Source organism: Monomorium pharaonis, chromosome 9, assembly GCF_013373865.1.
Source record: "Monomorium pharaonis isolate MP-MQ-018 chromosome 9, ASM1337386v2, whole genome shotgun sequence".
NCBI lineage: Eukaryota > Metazoa > Arthropoda > Insecta > Hymenoptera > Formicidae > Monomorium > Monomorium pharaonis.
The window spans coordinates 7,570,805-7,584,776 of NC_050475.1; the positions used below are offsets into that span (position 1 = coordinate 7,570,805).

General features: G+C 38.8%; 1 protein-coding gene across 2 annotated transcripts in view; it reads left to right on the forward strand.

The window, feature by feature from the left end:
* LOC105830001 (runt-related transcription factor 1) overlaps nucleotides 1-13,972 on the forward strand; it is a 95,288-nt gene that overhangs the window by 38,783 nt on the left and 42,533 nt on the right. The window lies entirely within an intron of this gene.

The following is a 13,972-nucleotide window of genomic DNA, read 5'->3' on the forward strand; positions in this document are numbered from 1 at the left end:
CCTTCACGCTCATTACAATTTATTTATAATTCTCGAAATAGAATGTTATTCTCGAGGAAGATTAAGGAAGAATATCATTTTCTAAATATGACGGAATAATTATACAAAATACAAGAGAGTTTTCGGATTTTTGGCAATTATGATGCAAAGTTTTTTTCTTTTATTATCTCTTTTAAAAATTTCCAGTTTGTTTTGATACATGTGAAAATATATTAAATGTACGTTACATGTAAAAGAAATGTAAACATTTAACATCTTGATAATTTTAAGTTGTTATTTATCTTAAATTCTTAAAGAAATTATTTTATACATATAAACATATTCATAATCATTTATTATATAAATAATACTAAGCTTCTATAAGGATTGGGTCTTATACACACATAAGTAATTTTAAAAAGAGTTTTATAATTTACGATAAGTTAAATTTTATAAATATCATTTTAAGAAAAATATAATGATATATATATGTTATATTTAAAAATAATTTTGTTAAAGTATCCTAAAAATTATGTAGGATACTTATACTGATTGCTAAAATTGTTACAATGTTTTGTAATATTGCTTATTATGCTTGAACCTTCTTCATAATTCTTCATAATTATTTGGATCCAATAAAATTATTTTCTGTTTAGCTAAATTTTTAAACACATTAAGATCGTTCTCTCTCCGTGTACTATGTTTAAATTACCAACTACTATTTTAAATAACTAAATAAAAGTACCTTTTCTACAATATAAATGAAAATTGTTTTTAAGTATAATTGATACATTTATAAAAATTAATGCTCTCTTAATGTGTATATATACATCAAAATTTGTCCAATTTTTGCATGAAGAACCATTCAGTACTGAATAATTCACATTTTATAATATATAAAGTAACTCTATAACCTCGTTTTTTGTGTGTCTTATTATTATATACTTATATTCTGCATATTTAATGGCAAATAAAATAAGTATAAATAATTAATAAATAATTAATTATGAAATAATTTATCAGGCAAAACATCAGATAAGGTGAAAAATTATTATCAGTACAGATACAACTCAATACTTTTGTTTCTCAAAAACTGTGATTTGTTTATTAGATGGATTGTAAGCAATTGCAGTTTATTTACAGTAAAAAGATATTGACATCGTTATTTTTAAGCATGTATCTCTAACTTAAGAGAAACATAAGTATATAAGTAATACTTTTAAACATGTACTGCCAAAAATTGAAGATACAAAAATTTTTCTTTTAAACTGTATCTCCAATTTTGACGATACATCATATTTATAAGGTATTTAAAACCTTTCTCAAACTACTTTGAATAAACAATCTTTATCATTTCAAACAGAGATTAATTGTTTAATTTTGTAGTCAATGTGCATATACAAGATTTATGTCAAACGTTATGCTTGTCCGATTCTAAGAAAGATTTATTTGCATGCAAGGAAAAAACAAGTTTATTGCGACATCATATTTAAAATGTGTACAGAATTTTCTCCGTAGAATATAATTTTACTTTATTTTATAAACTTTATTTTATAAATAACTAAAGTACTAAACAATTTAAAAATAATAAATAATTTTTAGTTTTTAAAATTTTTACATTAAAATTTTTTTATTGAAAATTGAATCTATTAAACAATATATAGAATATATATTTTTTAATAAATTAATAAAAATTTGATAGTATGTTTTATATAATTTGTAAAATTAATCGAAGAAAGGACGGTTTCTCGTATATAGATGAGTATTTGAATAGAGATTTAAAGAAATATTTGTTGAAATTATATAGGCTAAAATTTTTTATGAAAGCAAAGAAATAATGTCAGGTAAAGGAGGCAAATTACAATTGGGTCATGCAACATCAGTAATGTGGATAATGCCGTTAACATTGAATAATAAATAGAACCCTAAAGGGAGAGAAGATTTATTACAGGTCTTCCAATCGTTCTTTTGACCTGCTTTTGCATAACACACACACACACACGCACGCACGCACACGCACACACACACACACACACACACACACACACACACACACACACACACACACACACACACACACACACACACATAATGTACCGGAAAACCGGTACATTATATTAATAAGGTTTTTAAAACCTTTCTGAAACTACTTTGAATAAACAATCTTTACCATTTTAAACAGAGATTAATTGTTTAATTTGTAGTCAATGTGCATATACAAGATTTATGTCAAATGTTATGCTTGTCGGATTCTAAGAAAGATTTATTTGCATGCAAGAAAAAAACAAGTTCATTGCGACATCTAAAAATGTTATTCGACTTAGATAAAAATAAATAATTGTATGCTGAATCATCAAAATAGTTATGTACGATACTCAATCATAATGATATTACGACGAAACGTTTTGACATTTTATAAACCAGTTTAACCAATATTAATTAATAGTTTAACATAATTATTTTTAGATCTACATTTTAACAGACTTTTGTTGTTTTTATTTTATAAACTTAACCGTAGTTCTTTTATTCTAGTCAGTTATTATTACTAATAAATTGCTGAAACTATGAAAGATTCTCGATGTATTTCAAAATAGGTCTTAATAAATTTTGATTTTGTTGCTATAAACATGCGAAAACAAAAATGTGGTAAGACATTGGTAAATTAAACAGCAAAAAAATGCGCAGAAAATAAGCGGAATACATATTTAAAAAAAAAAACATTAACTCATTAAACAGTTTAGCAGAGATTACCGATTATGTAAAAAACATTTTCGTTACAGCTCCCTGCTAAAACAATATCTATATATATTTGCAACAATCAAAAGTATTTTGTTTGTATCATTAAAACTTATTTTCATTAAAATTAAGACCAAACGTTTCAATGTTTAATCTTCAGTATGCGGAGTCGGTATTAAACTTTGGTTAGAGTGTCTAATAAACATGCGCTTTGAACGTGAAGTCTTTTTAAAACGCACAGTATATCGAGGACAACGCATATAATGCAAGCGCGCTAATTTGAAGTCCATTAAAATGGATACATTTTGCGAGAGATAATAAATGAATAGCGTGTTTTATATGTGTTGCATTCGCGCATGTATGCGAAAATGTTTATTTTACGCACTTTACACGATTGTTCGGGCAAAAACCAAAACGTTTATCCTTTTTTTCTGCTTTTGAACTTGTCGTTTTGTAGCTTCTTTAGTACACGGAGAAATAGAAATCAATATTTAGTTAAATATTTAATTAAATAACAATAAATAAAACTAAACCCTTATGTGAACACAATGAAATAGTGAAGTGATCTAACAGAAGTTAATATTTGAAATTGTGTTTATTTATTTCATAGACAATTTCTATCAATATTGTGAACGTAAAAAATAAATTCATCTTTTTAAGGTCGGGGACACCTTCCGTAAAATATAACAGTAAGGTTTCGTGTTGGATTGAACGATCGTAACCGTAGCTGGCTGAATGAAAAGCCCGTAATTGGCACGAAACTGTTACGTCTTGCGGAAAGTGTGTGCCCTTCGTGTAACTCTTTTTTTAAAATGATTTACGGGTTTTTCCTTGAGCTCGTTTCTTAGACTTATTCTTTGTGTTGATTTTTAAGTCACCCACGGACTTCCCGTTGTATTTTCTTACCTTGTGTCGGAATCGTTTGAAAAAGAGTGAACAGCGTGAGCATTGTTATCGGTACTGTTTTACATATAGAATATTGTAAATTCATTTTGAACAATAAATGGTTATACATCCATGGATAGTTTCTAATCTTTTTAAACATTATTAATTGCAGAAATTTGAAATGTACGCGCATCGATATTGAAAAAACTAGTAAATTAGGAATATATAATATTTACATAATATATCTAAATATTAATATATTCCAAGTTTAATTGTAATTATTGTATTAAATCTAATAAAATATTGAAATAAAATATTGCGTTAGAAATACGTAAAAAAATTTAGGAGCATTATATATTGTTAATTTATCAGTTTGTTCAATATTGGCAAGCATGCATTTCGAATTTTTGCAACTTGAAAAGGCGCACGTCATGAAAAGGCGGTAAAGCGTTAACGCAGTATTATTTTATCGCACAATAGTCGACTGTGATGATACAAGTAATTAATAGCGCCACTCTCGACGGGAAAGTCAAATCACGTAACTCGGCGATTCATAAAAACGAGGACTAATTTCTTAAAACATCTCTCTTTCTCTATACGTTAAGCTTCCGTTTCCTTGCCAGCGCTCAGCAAAAGCTCCGGTCTGTTTTAATATCGTCTAGTGCCTGCCGCGTGTCAAAGACTATAGAGACTCGCGTCAAATGTCGTGTAATGCGCCATAGCTCGGATTTTTTGAAAGGTTTCATACGATCAACGTCGACGGGGACTCGTTAATACCCCAAGTCATTACCTCGGGCGAGGTGGTCGATTATCTCGCGACATTTCCAAAATTACTGTTGCGCGACAGATATAATTATCTAAACTTTTCCCCACCAAATTAAATTTAGTCTTAGAAAAATCGAAGAAGATCGAGATTACCGAAGTTATTGTCAGAAGTGAGAATTCGCGGGGATATTTCCTAAAAGGTAACGAGGTTCGGCTCTTAACAGCGGTTCGCGTAACATGCCGGAGTCGCGGAATTCTCGCGGGGGATGGATACCTTTCGCCGGGAGGGTAGGCGAGAGATGCGGGATAGACGTGTACGAGAGATGCAACGACGAAGGCGCGGGGGGAGAGAGGGGGGGTGGGGGTGGGTGGGAGAAGGTTGTGCGGCACGGCGAGAATAGAGCGGGGCAGAGAAGTTAACACGAGAGAGTGCATTGTGTGCGGTGAGCGAGCCGGAAGCGTCGCCATACTGCGTATCGCCCCGCGTCGCTTTTGTTTCCGTTTTCGTTGCCCCCGATCATTTTCTGCCCCTGCGCTCACCCCCGCCCGCCCCGCCGCACCGCCGTTACCGTCCTTTTGTTTCGTCCGGTTCTCTCTTTCGCGAGTCCTCCTCTCGTCAGGAGCGCGCTCGTACGTTAAGTTCGGCGCGCGTCGCGACAAAGGGGAGAGCTGTATGTACGGATCTTACACGGGGCGCGACGCATTCCTCTCGCGCTTTCTCTGTCCTTTCGCACACAAAGTCGGCGCGAGTCGCCGGGGAAAAATCGCCGGTGCACACGAGCCTCGCACACGTACCTCTCCTCTTCGCGCGGTTCGACATTGCAAATCCGATTGGTGGACGGTCACTAGATCTGCAACTTTTGTCTTTCTCTCCCTCTCCTTCTCTATCCCTTTCTCTACGATAAGCTTTAAATTTTACGTATACGCCCCGACAATGTTACGTTTTTCATGGATTTACGTACAACCGTGCCGGGGCTGATGGAAGTTCTCGGGCGCTCCGTCCCGAAAAACGCAAACACGCATTAGGGACGCGTGGATCCCGGATTGCGTCAGGTTAATGGCATTATTCCATATTTTTCCATAAAACGCGGCAAGTAAAAGCCATCCGCGCTCTCGCGTCCCGGATCGGGCGTCCGCATCGCTCTGCGATATACCCCTGTCCTTTGATACCCATTATCACCGTCCGGTTACCTGCCATTAATACGCTATATCGGCGCCTATTAGCCGGCGCACCTAATAACCTACAACCCGACTATAATGCCCTCAACATGAGACAGTCCCGGATTCCAGTATACCCGTGGCGCATCTCGGACTGCGAATACCAGACTCGCTTACCAATAAACGTATCTCCATCTATACGTATCTGGCTCTCTCTGTCGCTCGCTCGTCTCTCTCACCCTCTCTTCGCCGCGTCATTCCGTCCCTCTTCTCCTGTCCTTAATTCGAGTCAAGATTACAAATTGATTCCGTAGCAGTCTGTGTATGAATCAGGCGTCACGTGTTCGGGACGCACCCCTCGGACGCTACGCACCCATACACGCACGCAACTTACTGGCATATACAAACAGACGCATTTGCGTACGTCGCTGAAATCTTCATAGCGCGTAGAAGGGGAGAGAGGCAGAAAGAGAGGCTTGTTGTACATTATCCCGTTTCGCGCGCGTACAGTTACAAGGCGAAATTCAGAGAACGTCACTGCATCTCTCTCTCATAGCGTTTGATAAATTGATTCTCGTACAAAGATCTTTTTTTCCTCGAATAGTTAATGTGGCCGAGCATATTGTCGCGGCTTGAGTTTCCGGCAACGACTCCTCAAATTTGCGTTTAATATTTAAAAATACGTCGCTATAAAATTCTAGACGACATCGAATAGAATCCAGTATGTAAAGTCCTATACATCCCGATAGATGGAGATAGGATTTTTATTTCAATCTGCCTGGATTTGCGTGGATTTCCATCAGTTTGATTTCGTATGGGTATAGAGTATTTTTCTCGTGGCAGCTTTAAAATTTTGGATATACCCACTTTTGTCCCAATTTGGCCTTGCATTCAGTTTATACTCTCATCAATTAGCAATATCTTTTAAAATATTTAAAAAATAGTATATTATCAATGTGCACTACCACTCAGAAATTTGTCAAAAGTAAAAGTTTTTACTTCTCATGTTTCTGTCAATAATAAATTTTTATAAAATATAATAAATAACTTTTCATAAAACAAACTTTGGAGTTATGATGTATTCGTTTATCTTTTCTATCGTTGAATTATTAAAAAATATCGTGATTATTGCCAGAAAATAATTATAATAATTATAAGTAAATTTCTCAAATCGATCATTATTATATTAGTTGAAGGAAAGTCAATACCATGTTTATTATTTTATTATTTTATAATTATAATTTTTACACTTTGCATTTACAGTTTTAATCAAAAACTTGTATTTAATTCAGTGTTTGATTTTCGCGAAAGTATATATTCTTCACATATCGTTCATTCTGATTGTTAGTCATAATATTAAGTGTTCATAATATTACAACTTACATAATATTTATTGAATAAACGTTTACTGGTCTAATGCGAAAATTGAAATCGATTTTTCTTTGAATCGATATACGTTTATTTGAAACATTGGCACGTTTATCACTTTTGTTTATAATTATTTTTCAGCAATTTGCGATCTTGTTAAACCTTACGTCGAAAATAACAAAATGTATCATAACTCTATGTTTTATGTGTAAAAAATGGATGGAAAGATTTAACAAAAATATAAGGCATAATGAACCTATAATGTATATTATTTCAAAGAAAAAAAAAAAACTATTTAATAAGTAATATTGACGAAAGATTATATTGAAAAATTGGTAAACTCAAGTCAAGGATAATATTTCTGTACTAGGCCTTGTTTTAGAAATCCTGTATAATAACGCACGCCTGCACTCGTGTTACATGATCGATGCCTCGGGGCATTATTACTTGTAGCCCCTTATCTAGTATTGTTACGAACCCTATGCGGAATGGATGTAGGGCGAAAGCAGTAGATTGAAAGAAGAGAGAGAGAGAGAGAGAGAGAGAGAGAGAGAGAGAGAGAGAGAGAGAGAGAGAGAGAGAGAGAGAGAGAGAGAGAAAGGGAGAGAAGAGAGTGAGAGTGGGGAGGGGAGGGGCAAGAAAGGGAGAGAGCGCGTAATATGTGTGGAAAATCGGCACTACGTGACAAATCTTGATTGAACAATTTTAGTATGACGCACGTGGAACTGATGAAGCTTAGAAATCCGATAGCCGTCGTCGCGAGTTGAGATGTTAACTATATTATCTGCTTGTCACTGTCGTTATTGAAGCTTGATTTACATTACGTTTGATTTAATGAGATACGCGAGAATCGCGCCAAGTTATTAAAAGTAATTATTAATAAGTAGATCGTTGTGTAATTGCAAAGATTTAATACGTTTTATCGTAATTTTCTTTTATTGCGGTTTTCTGAAGATAAATAACGGTATATATATATATATATATATACACGTCTGCTATAATATAGTAGTAATTACGAGAATTATCAGAGATCTCATAATCAAGTAAGACCGAAGACAATGTAATCCGGGACGGCTCATCGCGTCGGGATAGAGAGAACGGAGTTAGATTCTCTCTCGGTATTGCCTCATTAATGCTCGTGCCCTTCTCGAGCCTTGGGCGATGCGATAACCCTTCGACGGTCCTCCGTCCCTTTAAGTTCTAGCGCTAACTCCTAAGTAAGGTCACCCAGCAATTTCCGGTAGCCATCTTCGCCACGACCCGTCGTGTATCTCAGCTGTGGTAGTCGGCGAGAATTCGCGAGGGACATAGACGCACGTGTGACAGGGGTGGAGGCGAGAGATTTCGAAAACGCGGGGATCGGAGAACGGCTTGCTTGAATTAGGGACGATGTGTCTGAGCAGGTTGTTTGGTACCATCTAGTTAGATTAGAGGCGGCCGGAGTATGGGGAATTTGTCGACGGGATTGCGACGAAATTGCGACGGGATAAAACATATATAACGCATTCTCCATATTTCTTATTTTTCTTGATTTCTTAATTTTCTAACGTGATCGCGTTGTCAATCATTGTTTTTCGCATATTTTTTTATCATGTTGTCAGTGAGAATGCTATACTCTATTCCATTTGTCTGCACGTTTACCATTGCAAAAATACATGGTGTGTGTTTCTCGAAAGTTTGTAGCATATTCTTTAAAAACATAGAAACGCTTGAAAAATATGAATCCAATCTTGCGCGACGATATGCGACATTCGTTTTTGAAAGAGAGAGAGAGAGAGAGAGAGAAACGGAATATGGGTGATCTAAAATTTCATGATTTGTCCGGACCAACGAGTTGTTTTTACAAAAAGTAATGACGGTAGCAACGATAATAATCCGTTTAATTGGTGCCCCGACCAAATCCAGGCACAATGGGATTAATTTGAACCGGCAGCGCTGTTCGCAGCACCGGTTCTCCCTCCACCGCGCATGATTTATTTTATTAGAGTAGCTGCGCTTCGGTCCAACAAGCTGGCCATCATTAGAATCGTAAAATGCGGCGCGGACTGGCGTTCGCGTAAAACACTAATGAGACGCGACTTAGCGGTTATGGATTTAAAGCGATTTCACCCGAAGGAGATCTGACTCGATAACATTTTATCCTCCCGATGTAAATACATGCAAATATACGTAAGTAATAACGAGTTTAAGATGTAAGCTTTACATAATAAATCCGCGTAAAGGTACAACGTTCTCTCTCTCTCTCTCTCTCTCTCTCTCTCCGCTTATTCTGTGGTACAATTACATTTATTTCCGAAGGACACGGAAAGACGCCCAAAGGATATGTCGATCCCTCCCGAACGTGAAAGGACATCCGGCCGAATGATCGCCGCGAATAGTTTAGGGCGGGATTCTCACTCGAGACTTTTGGGCGGACGGGGGTGTTAATTCCATTTTAACGCTCGTTCTCTCCCCTCGCCGCTCGCCGGATCGAAACTACCCTCTAAGACCGTTGCATATTTCATGGCGCTTCGGGGAAACCCGAAGTCTGAAGACTCGGCCCGATTTATAATTCACCTTCGTTCTCGACTAATATCGATTGGCGAGAGTGGCTTTGACGAACTTACTTGGGTTTCTTAGGGAGGGATATATGCACCCTTTATTTGCTCCTTGTCTTCGTCCCGCATATCCAATTCGGTTTGAAATGATTCTCGAAAAGTGAATGGCCAAATGTTTGCTGAAGTAGTTATTCCCACAGAATTTCTTGTACGGGCTGCAAGGAGATTTAATTCCTTTTTACCCCGAAGATCCGATTTGACAGGGTCAGATGAAATATTTAGTTTCGAATTAAACTCTTTTCTTGAATCGAAGCGAAACGCAGCGCGGACGCGAAGAGGATGACAAAACCGATCGGGTGGGATTACATCGCAGACACCATTGTGGTGAATGCCTCCACCGATTTCAAGTGGATCTACCATGGACTTTCGAAGAAGCGCAAACATTTGCCGAATCTCTTTCAACTGTTCTCGATGAACGCCTCTTCTAAGATGAAAAACGGTCCGTCGTAACGATGGGGCGCGCGGTGTATCATGGTACCCCACAGACAAACGTGTCATGTGTGCAAACATGATCGGAGGGGTCCGCTTGATCCCCTTGCAGTACAGCGTGCAACAAAAAAAAAAGGAGAAAAAGAAAATAATTCCCATGACACATCCCAAGACCGCTTTTGTGTCATTCTGATGTGTTAATCGTATAGGTCGTGTTTAGCTGCAATTCGCTCGGTCGTGGTGAATTCTTCGAAATGAAAATATGAATAGAAAACGAGAGAAGAGGAGCAGATGTACGTCGACTTTGGATACGCGCGTCACTAAATGTGCGTACACTACTAAATGCGCATGGATTTTTTTCGCGCGATCATCGACTACGATAGCCATTCGATCAATCTGATCATGCATCGTATTCTACGAGATAAATGTGATATTTCATCCAGACAGCATGCATCTGTTACTTGAAAAAATTGACTAATCTTTGCCGTATCCAACGAAAAAAATCTGTATTACGTCGGAATTATGAAGCACTGGAATTTCTGGATTGAATTTTGTGTGTATTGGACGAAAACGATAGGAACGATATTTTCGTTTAATACAATCTGGCGCAGGAATTCTTTAGATTTAATTTATTATGTTGCTGGGTGTAAGCGATAATTCTAACTTAATCAACTGCAATTTTCCGTATCTGCAATATCTGATAAAAAATATATGTATATAACATATAAAAGCAACGTCGGAAAAAAATTGTGTCAGGAAAAAGGCATTGACAGATTTTTGCGATTCAGCTAAAAGCTCGATGATTGTTTTGCAAGTGTAAACGGCATTGAAATAAACATCGGAAAAATCCATATGGTGTTTTTTTATAAAGTTGATGCCGGTAATTAAATCAGATTATGATGTATGTAACTTAAAAAACATATGTCGAATTACTGTATAATAGCTGTTTTCCAAACATTGATATATTATGATTATGTCAAAATTTTGTGTATTTTATATTTGTATTATATTTCTTCACTTTAAATTTTATAGTCTCCTGAGGACAAATTTTTATTGAAAATTTAATCTTTTCGAATTTAATAATATATATTAACATTGATACAATTATTTTTTCATTGAAATTTAAACAATTTGTTTTAAAACAGCCTAAATTAAACTAGGCAGTTTAATTTTAGCGTGTTAGGATAGGTGTGTCCGTGCAGGAGTGTGATCCGCGAAATTACGAGGCAGACGATTTGCGAGTATAGAAAAGAACTTTATTCGAATTCGCGGTACATCTGACGCGACGTGTAGGTCCGAATCGTTCGGTCTCCGCTAGACGACCCGCCGTGAACCTTTTTGTTTTTTCGTCCTCTCCGCACTTATCCCTACCTGGGATTCCGTCCTTGATTTCTTATTATGGTTCGTTGCCCGATTTCAACTAACGTTGTTCTTCGTTTACGCGGCTTTGTCAATCTTTCGCGCGCTTAAAATCGGGCAACGACCTGCCGGTTTGCGGGCGTGTGGCGACGCGATCGCCACAGTACCCCCCTGCCAGTGCTGTAGCACGATAAAGTCTTCCGTGCGTCTATGCTAGTATATTTCGCATTCTGAGTTTCCCGCGTCAATTACAAAATACTCGGAGACTAATACAATATAATAAATAATGTACTATGAATATAAATGCAGTACGGGCGGTCGTGTGACTAATATAATATATCTAATAACAATTAATAAGAATGAATGTAAGTAAATAAGAATAAGTGATGGCTCGAATTGCCTATATATAATATATCCGGTTTTCCTTCGTCTGGTAAATTAAGATATCACACTAAGCAAAAGTCGTAATTTACAATCATTTTCCTACAGAGCGGACGATTCGTTTTTATAATTTTACAACCATTTATAAAGATTTTACTACATTTTACGCGTACATCGTTTCCTTAACTCGCGCCTACTTGCAGCCGATCTGGGAAGTGCACTCTCCTGCCCGATCTCGTTCTGACCGTCGCTCGCCTCTGTAACGATCGCTCGGTCTCAGCCGCTCTCTCGTCCTTGGCTCCTTCATCGCTCCTTGGCCTAGCTTCTCCTGCTTGATCTGTTTTGTTTTCTAGAAATAAATAGGCTGGCTTTAATCGGTCAATCGTGACTGTGGTTGATTTATCACCAACGCGTATGACAAAATCCTTGTCATTCCTTTTTATGACTTCGAACGGGCCGTCGTACGGTGGCTGCAGGATGTTTTTCGGCCCATCATGCCGGACAAAGACCTGCTCTGCTGTTCCCAGGTCCTTGAACACGAACGGGCGCCTCTCCCCGTGGCACGCCCCGCGGACCGGGCGTAACTCGTCGAACCGACGACGCAATTCCCTGATGAAATTCGCGTCGTCGATCGGTTCTTCAGCTGCTCGTTGACACAGGAACTGCCCCGGGAGCCGGAGCGTTTCCCCGTATACAAGCTCAGCCGCCGTCGCCCTCAAGTCATCCTTCCAGGCAGCCCTAATGCCCAGAAGTACCGTCGGCAGTACTTGCGTCCATCGGCTGCTTCCCTGGCACCTGATCGCTGCCTTCAGCTGTCGATGGAATCGCTCCACCATCCCGTTTGCCTGGGGGTGGTACGCTGCCGTCCTCAGCTGCACTGTTCCTAATAACTGGCTCAGCTGACGGAAAAGCTGTGACTCGAACTGTCGGCCTTGGTCCGTCGTGACCCGCAAAGGGGCCCCGAATCGGCATATCCAGCCCTCGTAGAACGCTCTAGCCACCGTCTCTGCCTCCTGATTCTCGAGTGGAAAGGCTTCCGGCCACCGTGTAAAACGATCTACGCAGGTCAAACAATATCGCTTTCCTTCTGAAATCGGCAATACAATTATGTCAATGTGCACGTGTTCGAAACGTCGGGATGGCGCGTTAAACGTCCCGAGTGGCGCCGTCACGTGTCTCGAAATCTTCGCGCGCTGACACGGCACGCATGTCCGGGCCCATTCTCGACAATCTTTTTTAATCGACGGCCAAACATATCTTTCCGACATGGCCTTGACCGTCGCTTTTATTCCCGTGTGCGCCAACCCGTGGACGCTGCGAAACGCTTTCTCGCGAAAAGGTTTGGTCAGGAATGGTCGTGGCGTTTGAGTCGTTACATCGCAAAATATTGCAACTCCTGTTCCTGGGATGTTGACTCTCTCTAATTTTAGACCCGTGTGTTGCTGTAAAAAATTTTCCAATTCCTCGTCCGAATTTTGAGAATCCGCCAACTCCGCGTAATCTATTGAGTCTTGAACTTCGTCGATTCTTGAGAGTGTGTCGGCCACTACATTCTCTGATCCCGCTATATGTCGGATGTCCGTAGTATATTGTCCGATTAGATCCAGGTATCGGAACTGTCGCGGCGAGCATTTATCCGTCTTTTGTTTGAACGCGAAAGTTAACGGCTTGTGATCGGTGAAAATTGTAAATGTTCGCGCCTCCAGCATATGCTTAAAATATTTCACGGCTGAATACACGGCCAACAACTCTCTGTCAAACGCGCTGTATTTCGTTTCCGTTGAGCTTAATTTTTTTGAAAAGAACCCGAGCGGTTCCCAGCCGCCGCGGCCGCGCTGCTGGAGAACGGCTCCTATGCTACGATCCGACGCGTCCGTGAATACCGCCAGTTCCGCGCCGATTCTCGGATGTGCTAATAATACTGCCTGTGCCACGCACTCCTTTGATTCCTCGAACGCTCGTCTTGATTGCTCGTCCCAGGATATCAATTCCTTGCCTTTTATATTTTCGCGGAGGCAATCGTTCAACGGAGCCTGAATCTCGGCGGATCGAGGCAGAAATCGCCTGTAAAAATTGATTATTCCCAGATATCTCCTGAGTTCTTTCGCTGTCCTTGGCAATGGAAATTCGTTGATCGCTCTTACACGCTCTGGCAACGGACGAGTGCCCTTCTCTGACACCGCATGACCGAGAAATTCGACTTCTGACCTGCCGAACACGCATTTCGCGGGATTCACGACGACTCCGTATTTTCGCAACCGTTCAAACAATATCTTTAAATGCGTCAGGTGCTCTTCCTCCGTAGTCGACGCGAC